General features: G+C 40.3%; 1 protein-coding gene and 1 pseudogene across 2 annotated transcripts in view; one reads left to right on the top strand and one right to left on the bottom strand.

The window, feature by feature from the left end:
* Celf2 (CUGBP Elav-like family member 2) overlaps positions 1–18,602 on the top strand; it is an 826,738-nt gene that overhangs the window by 46,135 nt on the left and 762,001 nt on the right. The window lies entirely within an intron of this gene.
* Positions 1,860–1,952, bottom strand: LOC130886312 (U6 spliceosomal RNA; annotated as a pseudogene).

Here is an 18,602-nt window from a genome sequence, read left to right as displayed (position 1 = left end):
AAGTTGAGGAAAGTTCCTGCTCAAGAAAGCTTAGGTAAAGCAGAGAGTGCCGCTGTGCCTGAAGTCTCAGTGCTGAGGGGGTTCACGTGGGCACACTTCTGAAGCCCACTGGCCCAAGAGCCACCTGAATTGATGAGCCTTATGTTTCCTGAGAGACCCTGGCTCAAAATTTAACCATGGAAGGTGGGTGGCATCTAGAAAAGACATCTACTGCAAACTTCTGGCTTCTGCATGACATACATGTGCATGAACACCTACCCACACATGTGTACAGACACCCCCACTAACAATTATATATGTTACACACAATACACAAAACACATAGAGAGACAAGGTGAGACCTGGAAGGGAGGAGGGTGGGGCTGTGGATCACCAACAAAGGAAGTTCTAATATAGTTGGTAAATGGAGAGAAGTGTATTGGTAATGCGCGTTTCCCAGTTCCTTCTTCAAAGAAACCAATTAGAGTGACTAGATCTGTCAATTAAGCCCCAAACCATGGAACTCAAAGCATGGACGCCAACTCCTGAAATGCTATGGGGTCACTATGTAGTATGATTCAAATTGTTGCTCCCAATCAATCTTACCCCTAATTTTCTCATCAGCGAAATCAGAATAACCTCTGTGTGACTTGCAAAGCACAGCTAATTAACATTTATGACAAATGAGGAATTATATAACAGGTTATGTAAATACATAATAGCACCAAGAACCAAGCTGCTTTGCCTATAGCATTTAAATTGAAAAGAAATCTGAAAATACAAAAGGAAAAAAAAGTATGGTAAAAAATAAAATAAAATAAAATAAAAAATAAACAAATTAAAATGAAAATGCTGTTAAGGAAAGAGGTCTGGGGTAAGTGAATACCCCTCCCCAAGGGCTGTCTGTAGGTATGAGAACTCTACAATGGCATATACTTTATTTTATAAACATCATGCCAATGCTCACAGTTGATTCTAGATGAGCAACGAAGCTGGCATTCACCTCTTGAGAGGATTCATGAAATCAGGCAGCTATGCTAAGTATGAAAACTCCTTTGTGATCCTCCGCTGGAGTCATGTCATTGTTGTCTTCATTGTTTTGACTAAAGTTCATTCATTTAACACCAGAATCTCTTCCACCGTGATTTTCAAAAGCTCATACAGGGTAGTTGAGCATTTATATTTAATAATTAGGAAAAGCAAATGTGATTCAATTTGGCACAAAAAAAAAAATCAAATGACCTTGAGGAAGTAAAAAGGTTGATCTGAACTCAAGGATTTGTTTTGAGCCTCCTGTCTTACTGTGCCTCACGAATGCTCTGTTATTATCAGTGTTAACTTCACTTAAGCAAGGAGTGGAGATGTAGCTCAGAGAGAATAAAGAACCCCTCAAGGTCACAGTGGCAGACAAGCTAAGTGGGAAAGATTTGCAGTCAGAAACTGGAGACTGGAGACTCGAGCCTCCTGTATATGCCACTTCATCATTCTTTGAAATCCCCCCCCCCAGCCTCGTGGTGTGTGTGTTTGTATGTGTCTGTGTGTCTGTGTGTGTCTGTGTGATTTCTAGAAGTCAGAGGTTAGCATCAGACGTCATTCACAGGATGCTGTCTACCTTGTGCTTCTGGGACAGTATGTTTCTCTCACTTGCTGTTTCTGTTGAGCCAGCGAGTGGGTTAATAATCTACCTATTTCTGCCTACTCAGTATGGAGATAACAAGACAGAACCCCCGTGCTGCTAGATAGGTTCTGGACATTGAACTCAGATCCTCATATCACATGGTAAACATTTACCAAGCTATCTCCCCAGCCTACTCTTTGAACTTTGATCAGTCACAATACTGATCTCCTATGAAATGTGGGTGCTGAGATGCACATTGTATGATAATATGAAATGCTTCCTGAACTTCTGTGTCATCCTTGTGCAGGATCTCTATATTGTTCCAATTTCAGTATACGTGTGCTGAAGAGAACACCATTGTACTGTTCTTATTCTCTTTGTGCATCTCTGAAATGGAGAATCATTCTAGCATGATGATGTCATGCTTGACACTGAAATCATAAATATGACAATAAAACCAATGAAATAATGGTATGTCGTAACAGGCACAGGCCTAGGAGTACATAGATGGTAATGATAGCAGCTCTGCCGAGAATATGTGAATGCAGTACAGACACGGAAAGGCAGTGTGGGCAAGTTATCAGCTGGATAATTCTCCTCCTCCAAGGAGTTCTGTCAGGTGAGCATAAAAGTTATTTAGGCATGATTGTCATTATGGATTAAATGAGAAATATCTCCTATAAACTCATGTGTCTGAGTGACTTGGTCCCCAGGTGACTGCGCTCTTTCAGAGATCATGAAACTTAGCGTATTGATTTTTGCTGGATGGAGTAAGCTACTGGAGTTGATATTGAAAATCTATAGCCTTCTTATCCCCTTTGCAGTTTGCTCTCTCATATTCCTGCATGTGGTTGAGATGTGACCACTCAACTTCCTGCTCCTGCAGCTATGCCTTCTCCACTCTTATGGAAATCTAGCCCTCTGGAACCATAAGCCAAAACAAACTATTCTATACATTGTATTGGCTCATGATATTTTATGACAGCTACAGAAGTCACTGACATAGTGTTGCACAGTTGGAGATCCAGGGTTTTGGAAGCTGAGGCAGAAGGATGACAAGTTCAAGTCTAAACTTGAGTACATGGCAGTAATCTGTCACCAGAAACAAAGGATACACAAAGGAAGGGAGGAAGGGAATGGGAAAATAATGAGTGGGGGAAGAAGGGAGAGAGGAAAGAAGAGAGGAAGGGAGAGAGGAAATCAAAAGCAAAGTGTTGAAAATATTCACATTTTGGTATAGTCTTAACTATTAGAATGCATAGCTATTAAATGTGAGAGCTTTAAAATACTTAGGCAGGAATGGGGAATCTGCATCATTGGGTCAGTGCAAGCCAAACAATCAGAAGTTTCACAGAGTCAATTATTTAAATCTGAATTCTATACTGGCTTGTCATGTTGATATTTTTGACAAGTGCGTGTAAGAATTTTTGACAGTAAGGAAGTTTCCAATATATTTTTACTATATAAAAAATAAATGTAAAATACATAACTGTGTTTCTAAATTGCTACTGTTTATTTTAAGAAATAAAACATTCATCATCTTAAAACCCTTCACTTCTGAGCACTGATTGCTGTGTGCTAGGAGTGAGGGGAGCAGCGCAAATTACAGTCGATCCGGCAGCAGGGAGAGAATGCAGCTGTTTTTAGTTCTGCTTCTGCAACATCCATGGTGGAATTCAGAATTTACTGAGAGCTGGCTTTTCTCATTTTACTGGCAAAGGAATTGTAAGCTTACTTACTCTCAGGGGTCTTCTGTAAATTATTCCCATAGATCTGCAGAAAGAAGATGGCAGAAAATAAACATTCAGCCTCATTGCTTTTGTAATGAAGAAAAAAAAATCGCCCCCACTGAACTGTGCTCTCTACCCACGCCCGGACCTCTTCTGGGGTTCGGGAGGGTGGAGAGACCCTCCCTGATTCTTGTACACATTGCTTGTCTCTTGTTTTCTCTCACTCTCCACCTGGTATAGTCATTCACCCTGTCTGAGCAGGCCTGACCCGCACAGTTCCTTTTTCTCTTCATCTCCCCCACACAACAGGCATCTGCATACTTGCAAAGACCCTCCATGATTTCCATCTTGCCTTCCTTCAGTGATGAACACTGGAGCTACTGGAATAATCATGGAGACAACTGTTAGTAAATTAGTTCATATCCCCCCCCCTTGAAGGGAGAGCCAGCAGCATAATTATATATGACATTAATTGACTGTTTGCTCTGCCATTTATTTCATTTAGACCCCTTACACGCACTGTGAGAAGGCATTATTCTAGGTATTTGTAATGCAGACCTGCCTTGATAGGTTAGAAATGATAGCATCTTTGAGCCAAACTCAGGCTGTCTGACCTCAGGGCTAACACTTTTGCCCATTTGCCATGTTTGCCTTCCATAAGAATTTGTGGCAATAAAGGAGAATACAATAAAATGAAGGAAGAAAGGAAGGAGTGAGGAAGTAGGGAGGGAGAAAAGAAGGAGGGAGGAAAAAAGAATGAATCAGGAAGGTTGTGAGCGATGGACCACCTTATCTTTGGTCACCTCAACCAATGAAATAGGAAATTTGATGTTTTGATACTTGACTCTCTCCTGAAGTTCTGACTGACACCCAAACTCATATTTTACAGCTGAAGCTTTGATGCCTTAGTCAAGTGCATTGAAGACATCAACCAGAGTTAATGTCAAGTTGTCTTATAAAATTAGCTCGGTTCGAGGAAGCAGTTGAGATGGACAGTGCTCAAGGGTAGGCAAAGGCAGTAGCAGTGGGAGTGTGGTCCTGCCTAGTTCAGAGAGGCCCCCTTGATGTTCACTCAAAAAGAGCTCTGACGCTTTTCCAAAAACAACCCCACTATGGCAATTGTGTGGGAGACGTTTGCATTTTGCAGAAAGCCAGCAATCCTGCTGAGGAATTATATGGTTAATGTGCTAGAAAAGCCTTCATAAAATGGCATTTCCTTTCCCAGCTTTCCAGCCTCCCACACCTGGGCTTGCCAGGTTCTTGTATGAGCACAATGGCCTCACTGGCACCATTGGATTTCATTGCCAATGAAAAAGCAACAAACCATGTCATAACCACCTACCATCTCTTTGAAACCCACCCAACTGTTTGGACATTTCAACCAAGCATAGCATCTCCTTTATGTCACAAGGAGACCAGGTGGCTTCAGAGCAATGAATGGCACACAGCCCACTCTCTATTACCCCCCCCTCCAGTGGGGCTTACCCCCCTTGTTCCATCTTGTTCTTTGTCTTTCTTTCTATTCTAATTGAGACTACTGTGAGTACATATGAAAGTGGGATACTTTGTTCTCTACTGGCCTAATGTTAGATCTAAAAAGACCCTAAGATAAACATTGAGCATTCTTTAACCCTTGTAGCTGACTGAATAGGAAAGCATGATATAGGGAATTAACTATATAATAGATAGCATGAGGTACTGTTTGGTTTTACTGCTTTCCCACTCTGTGATAGACAAGTTGCTTATCCTTTCAGGACTCTGGACAGCTCATGGATATACCCTTGAGTTTATTTAGGGTTGTTTGTTTGTTTTACTTGTTTTTTTTTTTTTTTTTGTGCTTTTTCTTTGAGATCCAATACTGTAGGAGTAAAAATTCTCTCCTATTATCTTGGGCTATAAAACACTAATGGAGATTCAGTAAAATCTTTAATTAAGCACTAAGTGCTGATGCATAGAATCTGAAAGAAGCTAATGTTTGCACTTAATATTAGCATTTATTTTCTTCTAATGAACATCAAAGTAGGTGCACTGCAGCATAAAATGGTAAGAGATAAATGGCTTCATATTAGAAAAACAGGAGGCCACCCCTAAGGATCAACAAATGGGTGAATCAGGCTGCAAAGGAAGGAAAACAGTTTAACTGCAAGACAACTTAAAACATCAGTTCTTGGGTTAGGGAGATGGCTTTGTGAGAAAGCACTGGCACGTGGGAGGACTTGAACTCCTAGCCCAGTACTCATACAAAGGCCGGATGCCTAGTGTGAATATCTGTAATCACAGTGGTCCCACAGCAAGCTCAAAGATGAAGACAGAGAGTTCCCAGAAGCTCACAGGCCAGTTAGCCTGACAGAAACTGTGATAAACATGAGACTATGTCTAGAATGAGGGGGATGCCAAGGATCAACATCCCAGGTTAGCTTCTAACCTCCATCTGAGCACCATAGCATGCTTGTATCCACATTTACACAAACATACAAACACATACACAAACACACATTGTAAAATAGTAATAATTTTATACATACAAATGTTGTATCTGTTGCTAGGTGCTGGGCAGAAGAGCAAATAACACAAAATTCCAAATAGACAAATATTTGTCAAGAGTTCAGTAAGGAAGGGGACGAATAACAGGCATAACATAACATAGCATAACAACATATCATGACAACACAAGGTAAACTGAGGAGGACACCAATTCAGGGACAATATAGCATGGATTTTACTGCTTTGACTAAATGACAAGCTAAAGACAGAAGTTATCACGAAAGCTAAGAATTTGTTAAAGCCTCAGAGCCATCACTGACATTTTCTGTGATTATCTGGGGGCCTGATCTTTGTGTACTTAAAGGAGATCTTGGTTTGAACTCTGGAAGGAACTGGTTTTTTTTTTTTTGACAGCTCTAACTCAGAAGTCTGATTACAATTCAGATGTAGGAATGCTTGGGAAAAATCTTTTATGTAAATTACTGTCACCTAATATTAGGGCTAAAGCAGGAAGATAAATTCAGAGAGTGAACGCATCCAAATTTTCAGAATTGAAATGACCCATGACATCCTTTCTGACAGCATTTCTCATAGCGTGTAAGATGCATCTATATTATTACCATTTAGGTTAACATTACAGAAACTTTGGAACTTCACAAGTCAACAGTTAATTTGACTCACCAGTGGGTAGAAAAGAAAAAAGAAACAGTCCTGACAGATGTATCCCATGGAAGCAAAGTGCTGAAAATTAAAGAATGCCTAGAATGTTCCTGTCAGCTACCATTTTCCTCACAAAGGCCTTCTCACAGATGAACAATTTCAGGGTGTTCTGCTTATAAATAGGCTACCTCCCAGATGCTGAGCTGAGCCAGAACCCAAGGCTTGCCCCGGGTTTAAAGACTAATGAGAACGGTAAGTCAAACCTGCTTAAAACTGCCCTCTCTTACTCTGAACCAAAAAGTACCGTCCAAGAGATAAACAGGGGATGAGGATGCATGAAAGAGGCTCTGCCTGCCTAGCTATTCACAAGGAAGCAGAGATGGTCCTACAGTCCAAGGGAGTTTAGAGGAGTTTAGATCCTCTGGCTGGTTCATTGGAGTAGAAGTGTGGTTGCCCTCAGACCCCTATCTGTTACCAACCAAAGAAACCTACATTCATCACAATTACTGACTCCATAATTTCCTGTGTTAGAGCATTCAGACCCAAGCTGGCAGTGATCCTGAGACCTACTTGAAGAGAGCAGACTGCTAGGAACAGACCTTGAGGTTCCTTAGGGTGACCCCACTTCCTGTCCTCTCTCCTTCCAGACTGCAGACGTAATCCAACTAAACCACCCCACTCTCCTGCTGCCCTGCCTTCCCTGCCTTGAAGGATCATATACCCTAAAATTGAAAGGCAAATCAGAAACAAACAAAGCAAATTAACCAATGAACTCTTCCTCCTTCAAATTGCCTCCTGTCAAGCATTTGGTCCCAGCAATAAGAAAGGCAAAGAGTACTCTGAGAGTACTCAACTCTCTTCTTGGAAACTGGAGCTACTGAATCTCACTGCATCTTCCCCAACAACAACCAGAATAGACTAATCAAGTCCCGTCTCAGTTTAGAATAATTTCAGAACCTGTGAGTCTCACCAACATAGCTGAGAATACCCAGACCATTTGGGACCTACCATCATGGCAAGCTTTTCAGGCTATTGGGTAGGTGTAGATAAACATTTTTCCAGCAAACATTGGAATGTTTTATGCAAGCACTTGAAGAGCCAAAATATTCCTATTCCCCCAGTGCATGTCCTCAAGCCTTCTTCCTGCTAGTCATTTTATGGAGAGCAAAACCCACGCTGCACTTGAAGCTGCCGGGATGAAATGATATGCAAAGGGAAAATGAGGGCACAGTGCTAAAGGCAAGGGTAAGAGAATAGGGCATGCAGAATATGGGAACAGTAGCCGGAAAGCGAGTGCACAATATGAGATGCAGCTAGCAAGAGAAACAAAGGGCAGCCAGACAATATTTCACAAATACATTAGGAACAAGACAAAGGGGAATGTAGACCCACTAATTAGAAGGGAGGGAAAACAAATAGCAGATGCATCAGAAGGCTTGAGCTTTTAATACCTATTATGCTCTAGGCTTCACAAAAATGGTTAGCTATCATCAGAAGCTGAATATAAACCACAGTAATGAGCACATGGGGAAAGGGGGAGGGTTAAATGAAAACCAAACAGATTAGTAACTACTTAGTCAAGCTGGATGGTTTCAAATCAAGACCTGACAAAAGTCACAGTACCATGTAAGAAAGAAAGAAAGAAAGAAAGAAAGAAAGAAAGAAAGAAAGAAAGAAAGAAAGAAAGAAGAAAGAAAGAAAGAAAGAAAGAAAGAAAGAAAGAAAGAAAGAAAGAAAGAGGAAAAGTAGCTTCTGAAATTTCAGTTCCAGTTAAAAGTGTTCTTGAAACTGGGGAAGATTTCAAATGACTAATTAGGAACCAGGGGCACAGGGCACACCACTGTGGGCAAGAGAGAGCAAGACAAGACTGAAAATAAGAGTTTGAATCTTTAGGGGAGAAACTGTGCTGCCTTCTACTGTGGGACAGTCCCAGTGAGTTAGAGAGGGGAAGTCTAGACCCGAAGCAGAGGTCGGAAAGACTCTATAGTGCTGAAGGCAAAGATAAGAAATTACAGCATGTGTAAAATGGTAACAACAGCTGGAAATCCAGGGTGCATTTGGTCTTCTAGGAGATCACATCTAAAACCAGGTCTCAATAAAATATAAAGCACTGCCTTACAGAAGGCCATAGGAAAAGCCAACTGTAGATTCTAGATCGAGTCTGGAAAGATAGGCCAAGGTTTGGAAACTTTTGTTGTGTATGTTAATAACTCTCCATTCCTATTCTTTACCATAGAACATGCTAAGCATGTCCTATGTATTCATATTTTCTTAGGAACTGTTAAGATGAGCACTATGATTATGTGCAATTTCTAAGCTCTTCATTGATACTTCATGGTAATGCTCCAAACAGGCAGAAGCAGAATAGAGAAAGAATCAGAGCAGTTATATTTTTCTTCATTTATTTATATATTTACTTTAATTGAAGACAGTATATTGCTATATGGCCCTGGCTTACCTGGATATTTATTGCAACCTTGGCTTGCCTCAAACTCATGACAATTCTTTTGCCTCAGCCTCCCAGGGTTCCTGCAGTCCACCATTGCATGCTACAAGACTGGATTTATCTTTTCAGTTGCCAACTGTAAAATATAAAATCTATACAACTGCTTAGATTTGTTAATAACTTTTATTAATTTCTTCCATTGATGTATAGTCATGAGGGTTCTATCTTACAGGCAGATCTAGTTTTAAAATGAAATTCTGGGTGCCCCAGATAATATAGGCCATAATCCTGAAGAAAGAGGCTTTAATGCCAGTGAAGGAATGGACTTGCTGGGAAGGCAAGGGCAAACAAAATTAAAAGCTTCCTTTTTCTACATTATTACATAGACTTCCTGCAGGTTGCATGGACCAGATTAGAGGTTGGTCTTCCACATCAAAAGATATGGATTAGAGATGCATCTTTCCACCCCAAAGATCCAGAATAAAAATAGATCTTCCCACTTCAAATTAAGTGAAAGTCTCTGCCAGGCGTGCCTCTCCATTTGGGGGTTTTAGTGAATTCTGGACGTAGTCAGTTAACAACCAAGAATAGCCATCACACAAAGGATCAAAACTTTTGAGATCTGTAGATGGAAGTTTCTGTACTTCCCAGTTCCACAACCATTCAGTACCAAAGAAACACACAAAGGATTATGTCAATTATAAACTACTTGGCTTATTAGCTCAGGCTTATTATTAACTAACTCTTACAACTTAAATTAACCCATAATCCTTGTCTATGCTTAGCCATGTAGCTTGGTACCTTTTATCAGCGAGACTTTATCATCTTGCCTCCTCTCCTTTTGGTTGGTGACTGTAGACTGAGCCTTTCCTATTTCCAGAATTCTCCTAGTCTGGTCACTTAACCTATACTTCCTGACTACTGATCAATCAGTGTTTTAATAAACCAATACAAATGATAAAAATACAATACAAATCTTTACAGGGTACATGAGCATTATCCCATAGCAGAGAACAGCTTGAGCTACAAGAAAGTTCAGCATGGACATTTGAAATACGACTTTGCTGGCATATGAATATGTACACCCATTTCCATGTACATTTGCCCATGAAACAAACAGAAAATCACAGATCTTGGGGCTATGGTCAGACCTTACTTCATGTGAAAATATTATACACAGATACTTGTATAAACATGTGATCAGTATTAAAGTGGAATTGAGATCTGGGGCCCCATGCCCTTCACATATTACTGCCAAAGGAAACAGTCACGTGCGCTGGAAACTTTCCTTAGCCTTAGCTTTAAGTTATTTTCAAAACAACCCCAGGCTGCTCAGGCTATTTTCACTAGTTTCTCTCTCTCTGTCTCTCTCTGTTTCTCTGTCTCTTTCTCTCCTATATGTATGTTTGTATAATCTTAAATATGTGTATAATATATACTTATGTAATATATGTAATCTTTTCTCTTACCTCTTACTTTCTTATTCTCTCTCTCTCTCTCTCTCTCTCTCTCTCTCTCTCTCTCTCTCTCATATCTACCTAATAATCCTAGCTGTATCATGGAGCAATTATCTCAGCATCTTCTTTACTATACTTCTTTGAATACACTTCCAAAGATAATTTAACGATTATCTTTAGAAAGAATTTTATCTTACTAATACTTCAACAATGGGTAAGTGTGTTTTGTCTTAGTGTAGGGATTTTGAACATAGTTGGTCTGCCATCATAGAAGTGTTCTAATGACACAAAGACACATCACTCACTATCACTATGTGTGTAGGATATTTTTTAAACATAGGAGACTTTGTTTTATATGCAGGCTGTAAATTTCTGTGTAAGGTGCTCTAGAGATTATTTATTTAGAGCCAAGAGGCCTAGAAAAGTCTCATATGGAGCCTGAATGGTGATACAGTGGAAGGGTACGTAATGTTGTGCCCGGAAACACCAGTGTTCTAGTCCTGATGCAGAAGCTCTCTGATGATGAGTTACTTCTTTCTCTATTTTTATTTATAGAGGATAGCATGACATCTAGATATGTATTTACATACCGTGCTGATTGAAACAATCAAAGCCATGTAATTATTACCTCACATATCGTGGTTTTGTGAAGCATGAGCATGGAAGATCTACTTTTAATACTTGCCAATTCTACTGTACATCGCTCACCGCCCCCTCCTGCTCTACCAGAATGTGTTCCTCCTATCGAATGCAGCTTTCTACCCATGCCCATCATCTCCTTGGTGGCCACCTCCAAGATCCAATCACCCCCATCTTGCTCTCTTTTATGAGTAAAATATTTTAAAATTGCACAAATGGATAAAATAATGAGGATTTTTTATGACCCTCACTTATTATGCTTAACATTATCATCCTTCTGTTTTGAGACAAATGCCAGGGTTTCTCTCTTTTCTGTAACCAAACAATAGCTCACTGTATGTACCTATTCTCCATCTATTTGCTTGTTAATGGACTGTGTCCATATCACCACTGTTATGTACAAAGTTGCCATGAACCCAGCACCTGGATGCCTCTTCAACATCCTCATTTCCTTTGTGTGTATACCCAGTGGTGAGATTTGTGTTTAATTTTTAAAAGAAATTCTCATACTATATCCATCGTGGTTGCTCTAGTTTATATTCCTACCAACAAAGCATAAGGGCTCCCTATTCTCCACTTCCTTTGACTTCTGACACTGTAGCTAGCGGATCCCCAAACTAGGTTAAACCTGCATTTGGGGATCCCTAGAGGCTGCCCTCAATAGCTAACAATTTATCTCTACATCCTTCACCCAAGAGCTCCCACCATGAGGAAGCCAATGTATGGACTTGTTGCCATTTATTCAGATTCCCCACTTTGATCTTGAAAGAGCTATCTTGTGCTGTTATTTCCTTCATTCTTCAGAGAAACAATTTACCAAGACCATATAGCTAGGTAGTAAGTAGATGTTTTCTACTTACTGGGTGATCATAAAGACCAGTCCTTCCGATGTCTAGCTCATTGTAAAAACATGTTTTATCAAACTAGCACACCAGATAACTAAATTTCCACAATTTGAAATCTATCTTCATTTCTTTTATGTTTCTTTATGATACCAAAGTGAATGTGCCCAACATGGAAGAGGTAAATTCTCTAAGATTTCTGGGAGAAGATGAGATCCCAGAAGATCTAAAGCTTCAAAGGCACAGGTTACCTGGAGACCATAAGAAGGCGGTGCAATGGCTTAGGGATGTGGCCCTGTGCAGCTGCCACTGCTCTGATGCCTCCCAGTGTCCTGTGAGCTGGCTGACACTGACAGTGAATGCTCCTGCAGATGGCATCCTCTGCGACAAATGCTACGCACACAACAAGAATTCAGTCTCAAGCTTGGGGAACTGATATTTGAACCTAAGTTATGAATATGTTAATTTATCCTCTCCCAATTAGCAAGACTTGGAGTGAGAAATTCCACAGCATGCCTCTCTGCAGCCCACATTTATTCTCCTTCCCCATCCCTTCTGAGGATGGCACTCACACTCATAGGCATACATGCTTATTAGCATGTGGTACCTAACAAGTGAACCAAGAAAACAAAGCCCTCATCCACAAGTCACTGACTTAAAAGAGACCTAAAGAAAGGAATGTTTATTTTTAACTTTAGAAAACAAATGTTCGTTCTCAAAATCTTTTTATTATTATTGTTAGTGTTATTTTGGCACTATCAAATACCCAGAAATGGCTATCATAGTGCATTAGAGAGTGGTAATTGAATGAAAGCTTGATTTTTATTTCATCCAACAAAATAGCTATTATTATTATTATTTACAAATTACACATAATTACAATTGTCTGGAGAATGTCTTATCAGCCTGAGTAGGACAGAAATAAGCTAGACACACAATAGCACTTCCTGGTCTCTAATTTTGATTTGTATGCTCATTAATGGCAATGTAAATTAGCACTATGGCAGTTTTGCTCCATGTCATTTTGGGCAGAGTCTAACACGACAGATTAAAGTATAACTGATGCTGCCTACATATAGTCAGAAGTGTCTATAGAGCTGGCAAGTATGTTCTTTCTAATGAGATTCTGATGGTCTCACTGGATCAGTGATTGTTCATAAAGCAGTAAGTAGCTATATGTTCTTTTCTACACAATGACCTTGAAGATTAGGAAGCTAGCTGTGATCTATGCTTTGAAGATCTCTCATTTTATTACCTAGAGCTCCTAGCAACTTTCATATTTGATTCATACTGGATACCTTTAATTGCTGAGATCACATCAGTCTCCATGAAAATGCTCAGCAGAAGGATGAAATGGAAGCAGAATCTCACAAGGGCCATGGCTGACCTTCCTATAACAAAGACACGTTAATAACACCCACTATGACAACTTGATTTCATGTAACGAAGTCTTCAGAAGGAAGACTCACAGACCCAGAAGAAACTGCTCATGTGTAGATTTGATAAAGCACAATGGGCAGCCATGTAAAAATCCAATAAGACCAAAACTGTATTTGAGAATGGTCATAGACTAAAGGAGAACCGCTCAGCAAGGTCTGTCTATTCAGGTTATTTTTGGCCTGTCTGTGTATGTTCCTTCCTCCTAAGTACCCTGCAGAATCCCTTCTGGAATGAAGGTCTTCTGATCTACTATCAGACAGAGGAGGTCACAGAAGTGCTACAGGGCCAGCTCCAACACAGACACAGTAGTATTTTTAGGCCTTATACCTTGCTTTTGGTAAAATGTGTTTTGCTTTCTATGACTTACCTGGGAAAGAGGTCTTTCTGGCTTCTTTGACCATTTTAGAGGAGAAAAAAGAATGGGAAGAGGAGGGCAGAGGAAATCGGGAAGACCTTGGGCCCTTTCTGACACCTTCCAATGTGCTTTAATTCAAAGTATTTGGCAGGCCAACGTGTCTTCCTTTGTAGTATCTTTTTCTGTGTCTCAACAATGACAAAACTCTCCACCCCAGTATCTGCATCACTCCTTTGTACAGGTTACAGAGTGCTGTCAGTGTTTCCAAACAGGGCCTTACCTAGTAATTCGCAAGAAGTCTCCAGAGCGTGGGACAGTCTTGTAGGAGCAAGACAGTTTCTATGCCCAGGTGGGGTGTAAGAGGGATTGTTACGGTTTTCCCTACTTACCAACTATAGTAAAGTCTCTCAAGTCTCTCTCTCTCTCTCTCTCTCTCTCACACACACACACACACACACACACAGAGGCCACAATGTACATAGAGAGGCCAGAGGACAACATGTGGGATTCAATGTTCTCCTACCACAACGGTTTTCAATGTTCTTAATGCCTCAGCCCTTTAATAGAGTTCCTTATGTTGTAGGGAACCACCCACCACAAAATTGCTTTGTTGCCACTTCATAACTGTAATTATGCTACTTTTATGAGTTGTAAAATTCTGATATACAACCCCCAAAGAGGTCATGTTTGATCATGGTTGAGAACCACTGTTCTACCATATGGAACCATAGGATAACAAGGTTGGTAGTCAGTACCTTTACCCACTGAGCCATCTTCCTGGCTTTAGGATGACTCTTTGAGTATCTTGATGGCATCAGGCTTCAGATTAAAAACACCAATAGTGATGGTTGGGGAATGAGATCATTCTCAATTGCTCTGCAACTATCACATGTCAATACCTGGCTGGTCACAAAGAGTTTGGACCCAAAGGATATTGAGATGGGCAGGCAGAGTGCAAGAGGACAGGTTTACATAGCAGTCATTGCAGCATTCTGTTTATTAATTCTGTTAAAGACTATTTTCAGGATTTACTTCTCACTGTTCTTTGTTCCAGATGCTAAGTAGAATGATAGAACACTCCTTTTTATTGTCATGTCTTCCCATTGCATTGCCCATTGTAAACCAGAGGGCAGACCTACACCTGCAGCTTATGACTGCTCATGGTATTTATAATGCAAAATAGCTAATTAAGATGATGGTCACGTGGTAGTTGTCTGCTGATATTAGCACAGAAAATGAGAGTTGTGTCTCGGTGTGCATTTAGCCTTACAGTATCAGCAAGCAAAAAACAAATACTCAATCCAACATCAGTCAACCGAAAGAAAGCTAGCCACATCTCTAAAGAAAATGTCTTTGGATTGACATCCACTTGTAGTCATGCTTCTTCTTAGTCTGACCGTGATGGAAGACAGTGCTAGCCTCCAGGTTCAGTCATGGACTGGTGGTCAGCATGACTAATCAGAAGGCGTCTAGCATGTTGAGGTGATCCATCCTCTTTGTTGGTACCACATTTGTGTTAGTCTTTGTATTTACATGATGAGAAAGAAGGAAAGCTGACAGGGCATTGGAAATCCTGAAATCTACATATTGAACGAGGAAACATCCATTTTAAATTGTGAATCTTCTGAAGTTGTTGATGGCCAGCGCTGTGTGAGATACTCACATTCTTCAAGACAGGCAACTTCTTGCCCATCCTATACTACCATCTGAGATATGCTTAACTGAGCAGAGTCTGTTCAGTAGCATTTCCTTGGTACTACTCTAAAATTCCTTCACCATAGATTTCAAAAGTCTTTAGTCATCATTTGTTCTGATGATTTAATTAAAATTAAAGCCACACATCTGTTTGATAACCTATCTGCAGAGATAGAGATGTTTGTTCATAGGCTAGTGATTGACAGGGAGAACAGATTGACTTGGTGTTTATGTGGAACTCGTTGAACTTTTTTCAAATACATCCTGGGGAAACATGGAGTTCTTTCAACAAGCTGTTCTGAAAACAGCCCTTTCTTCTTGTACAGTGGGAGTCCTAATTAAAATGGCAGCCAGAGTTAAGAGAAGATGTCCCACTCTGCAGCGACAATGGTATCTGTGAATATACCATGGCTTTTGTATATGACATCACCAACCTTGCTGTAGCTTAGTGGAGTTTTTTGTTTATATTTTTGTTTGTTTGCTTGTTTACTTACTTTTCAGACCAGACTAGCCTAGAGCTACCAATCCTCTTTTCTCAGATTCTGGAGTTCTGGGGTGACAAGTATTTGTCACATCACCCTGCTACTGTAGCCTTCATAGCGACTAGGATAAGGCCAAGCCTGAGCTCATTCATAGATAGCACATGCTAAATGTTGATCCCTGACTGGGATTTTGTCGCTAGTTTAAGCAGCATCTCTTTGTGTTTCAAAGCAAATTCAGTAAAGGTCTTGGAGACTTCTAAGTCATTATGGTGTATCATGGAGAAATTAAATACTAAAATGATATAAGAGGTAAAAGATTAAAGACAGATGGTGATCATTCCAGATGAAGGATAAATATGGGGCAGTCATCCTTAAGAAAACACCCTCCAAGTATCACCAGGAAAGAGACGCTGATGGGAATTTCCATGAGTGTAGCGTTTCTGTCTTTGTTCTGACTCTGAATGCTGTCTCTGCACATTTAAATCCATCTTATTTCAAAATGCTGGATTCGTAAGAGAGGGAAAAAAATGGTGCAGATGGCTAAATTATCCTCACTTGTTTGAAACCATGACAACTTACCATAATATAGCTTTAAACACCTGAAATTAATTAGAGAGAGCACATTTAAACATGGATAGCAGGATTTACAGTTTGGGATTAAATACAGAGATGTGTTTTGATTTTAGGCTGTCATTTATTATTTTACATATAAATGTTGATCAAACAGTTTACTTTGTCTGTTAATAAGGGATACTTTAAGGAAAATAGGGAAAAGCCTCCTGTCTAATATTGTAAGCATAGGAATTTTCAAAATCCAGAATGGAATTTCCTTTTAATCATGGTGATTTAATCATAGTGATTGTCTTAGATTTCTGTTGCTGTGATAAAATTCTATGACCAAAAGCGACTTGGGGAGGAAAGGATTTGTTTTATATTACAATGTATAGTCTCTCACCCATTAAGAACCTGAAGTCAGGAACTAAAGCAGGCACCCTGAAGGGGTGGGGCTTACTGGCTTGCTCCTGGGGGCTTACTCAACTTGCTTTCCTAAGCCATCCAGGGCCACCTGCTGAGGGGTAGCACCTGCCACAGTGAAATGGGCCCTCCCACATCGACATTAATCAAAAAGATGCACCTTATGCATTTTCTACAGGCCAGCCTTATGGGGGCACACTTTCAGATGACTTTAGCCTGTATCAAGTTGTCACAAAATTAACCAGCAGAGAAATTTTTATAGGCAGACAGGAAGATACAATAACAGTTTTTAAGGGCCTATCATAGAAGATCATGAAGGTTATATAATATTTTCTCCTAACATTATTATAGGTTCTTCAAAATCTTAAGGTAGGTCTTGTTTGCCTCTGTGTGTCAGAGTGAGCCAGAGAAGCTAAATCTTAGCATGATGGAGACAGACAAGCACTGATTTGAATCTTGACTCTGCAGCTGACTGTCTCCATGGCCTTGGGCCAACAGCTTCATCACGGAGGTGCAGAGAAAAGAGGCAAAATGAGAGAGAAAGAAGACCAGACATGATGGCACATGTCTTTGAGGACACAGAAAAAGTTAGGCACCACTCAAGCTGTGTTCAATTTGAGATGCTGCTGACTACCCTGGAAAAATATGAAGAGTTGGAGTCCAGAAGAGATCTGGGCCACACAGATAAACACTTAGACACTAAGGGTAGATTTATAAATTTAAGCATAAATTTATAAAAAAATTTGAAATTTATAAAAAAACCCTTTAAATTTATAAAAGAATATATCACCATAGAGATCAGGAATGAGAAAATAAAACATAGTACAATTCATAACACTTAAAGATTAGTTAGCAGACAACAAGAGAGAGTGAGCAAGTCTAAATTACAATTCAAGATGTTCCATGCTCCAAAGAATTTTGAGTAGAAGTAAATTCTGTGTAATGGTCAAAAAAAGATCAAGACAAGAAAAAAAATGCTTTGGACGTGTAGGAAACACTTAGAGGAATAGCAGCAAGGAAGGTCAGCTGTGAGAAGATTAGAGGCAGAGGGAGGAAGGACAAAATCAAGCAGTAAATGCACAAACACTTTCAGGAAGTTGAAGGTAAAAGAGTACAATAATTTGGGACAACTCAGAACATCTTTCGAAGGTGGAAGATGGAGTGCTGTCAGGTCCCGAGGGTACCCCATCCCCTCCCACAAAGGCAGGCCCACTCAAGTGCTCCACAATTGGTCTAAGCTCAGCTCAAGCTGGACTGTAGAAGGATTTCTGGCAGTTAGATAAAAGCGAACATTCCTCAGGTACTTGGGAGGCAGGTTCCTGCCTGCTAAGAGGAGTCATTTCCCTTGCCTCCAGGAGAAGGCATGTGTCTCTCTATTGGCATATACCTGTGGCACCTATCAGCATATCAAAGTCCATTCTAGCCTCCAGGGTCCTACAGTCCCTATTCACAGGTACCCACTATTCATTTCACTGTCCATACTAACATCCTGGCCTTTCTCACCTCCCAGCTCCTCCCCCACCCCCCTTAGCTCCTCCCCCATTATGCTATACTGTGTTAGCTCCCAGGCTGTTGTAGTACACTGGCTTTCCTCCTCTCAGATACCCCTTCTTTCTATACACAATGGCAAGGTTTTCTCCCTAGCCCTGCTACTCTCTCTACTCTTTCTTGCTATTCTCTGCCATTTCCACTTTTCTAGTCATGGTCATATCCAGTCTGCTTCTTTTTCTCTCTCTGCTCTGGACTGTTCTGGATGCCTTTGTATGTTCTCTGTTTCTTATCCACAATAAAAACTTTCCC

The sequence above is a fragment of the Chionomys nivalis genome, chromosome 13 (genome assembly GCF_950005125.1).
Source record: "Chionomys nivalis chromosome 13, mChiNiv1.1, whole genome shotgun sequence".
NCBI lineage: Eukaryota > Metazoa > Chordata > Mammalia > Rodentia > Cricetidae > Chionomys > Chionomys nivalis.
The sequence above is the reverse complement of the archived record's forward strand: the minus strand, read 5'-3'. Positions and strand labels throughout refer to the sequence as shown.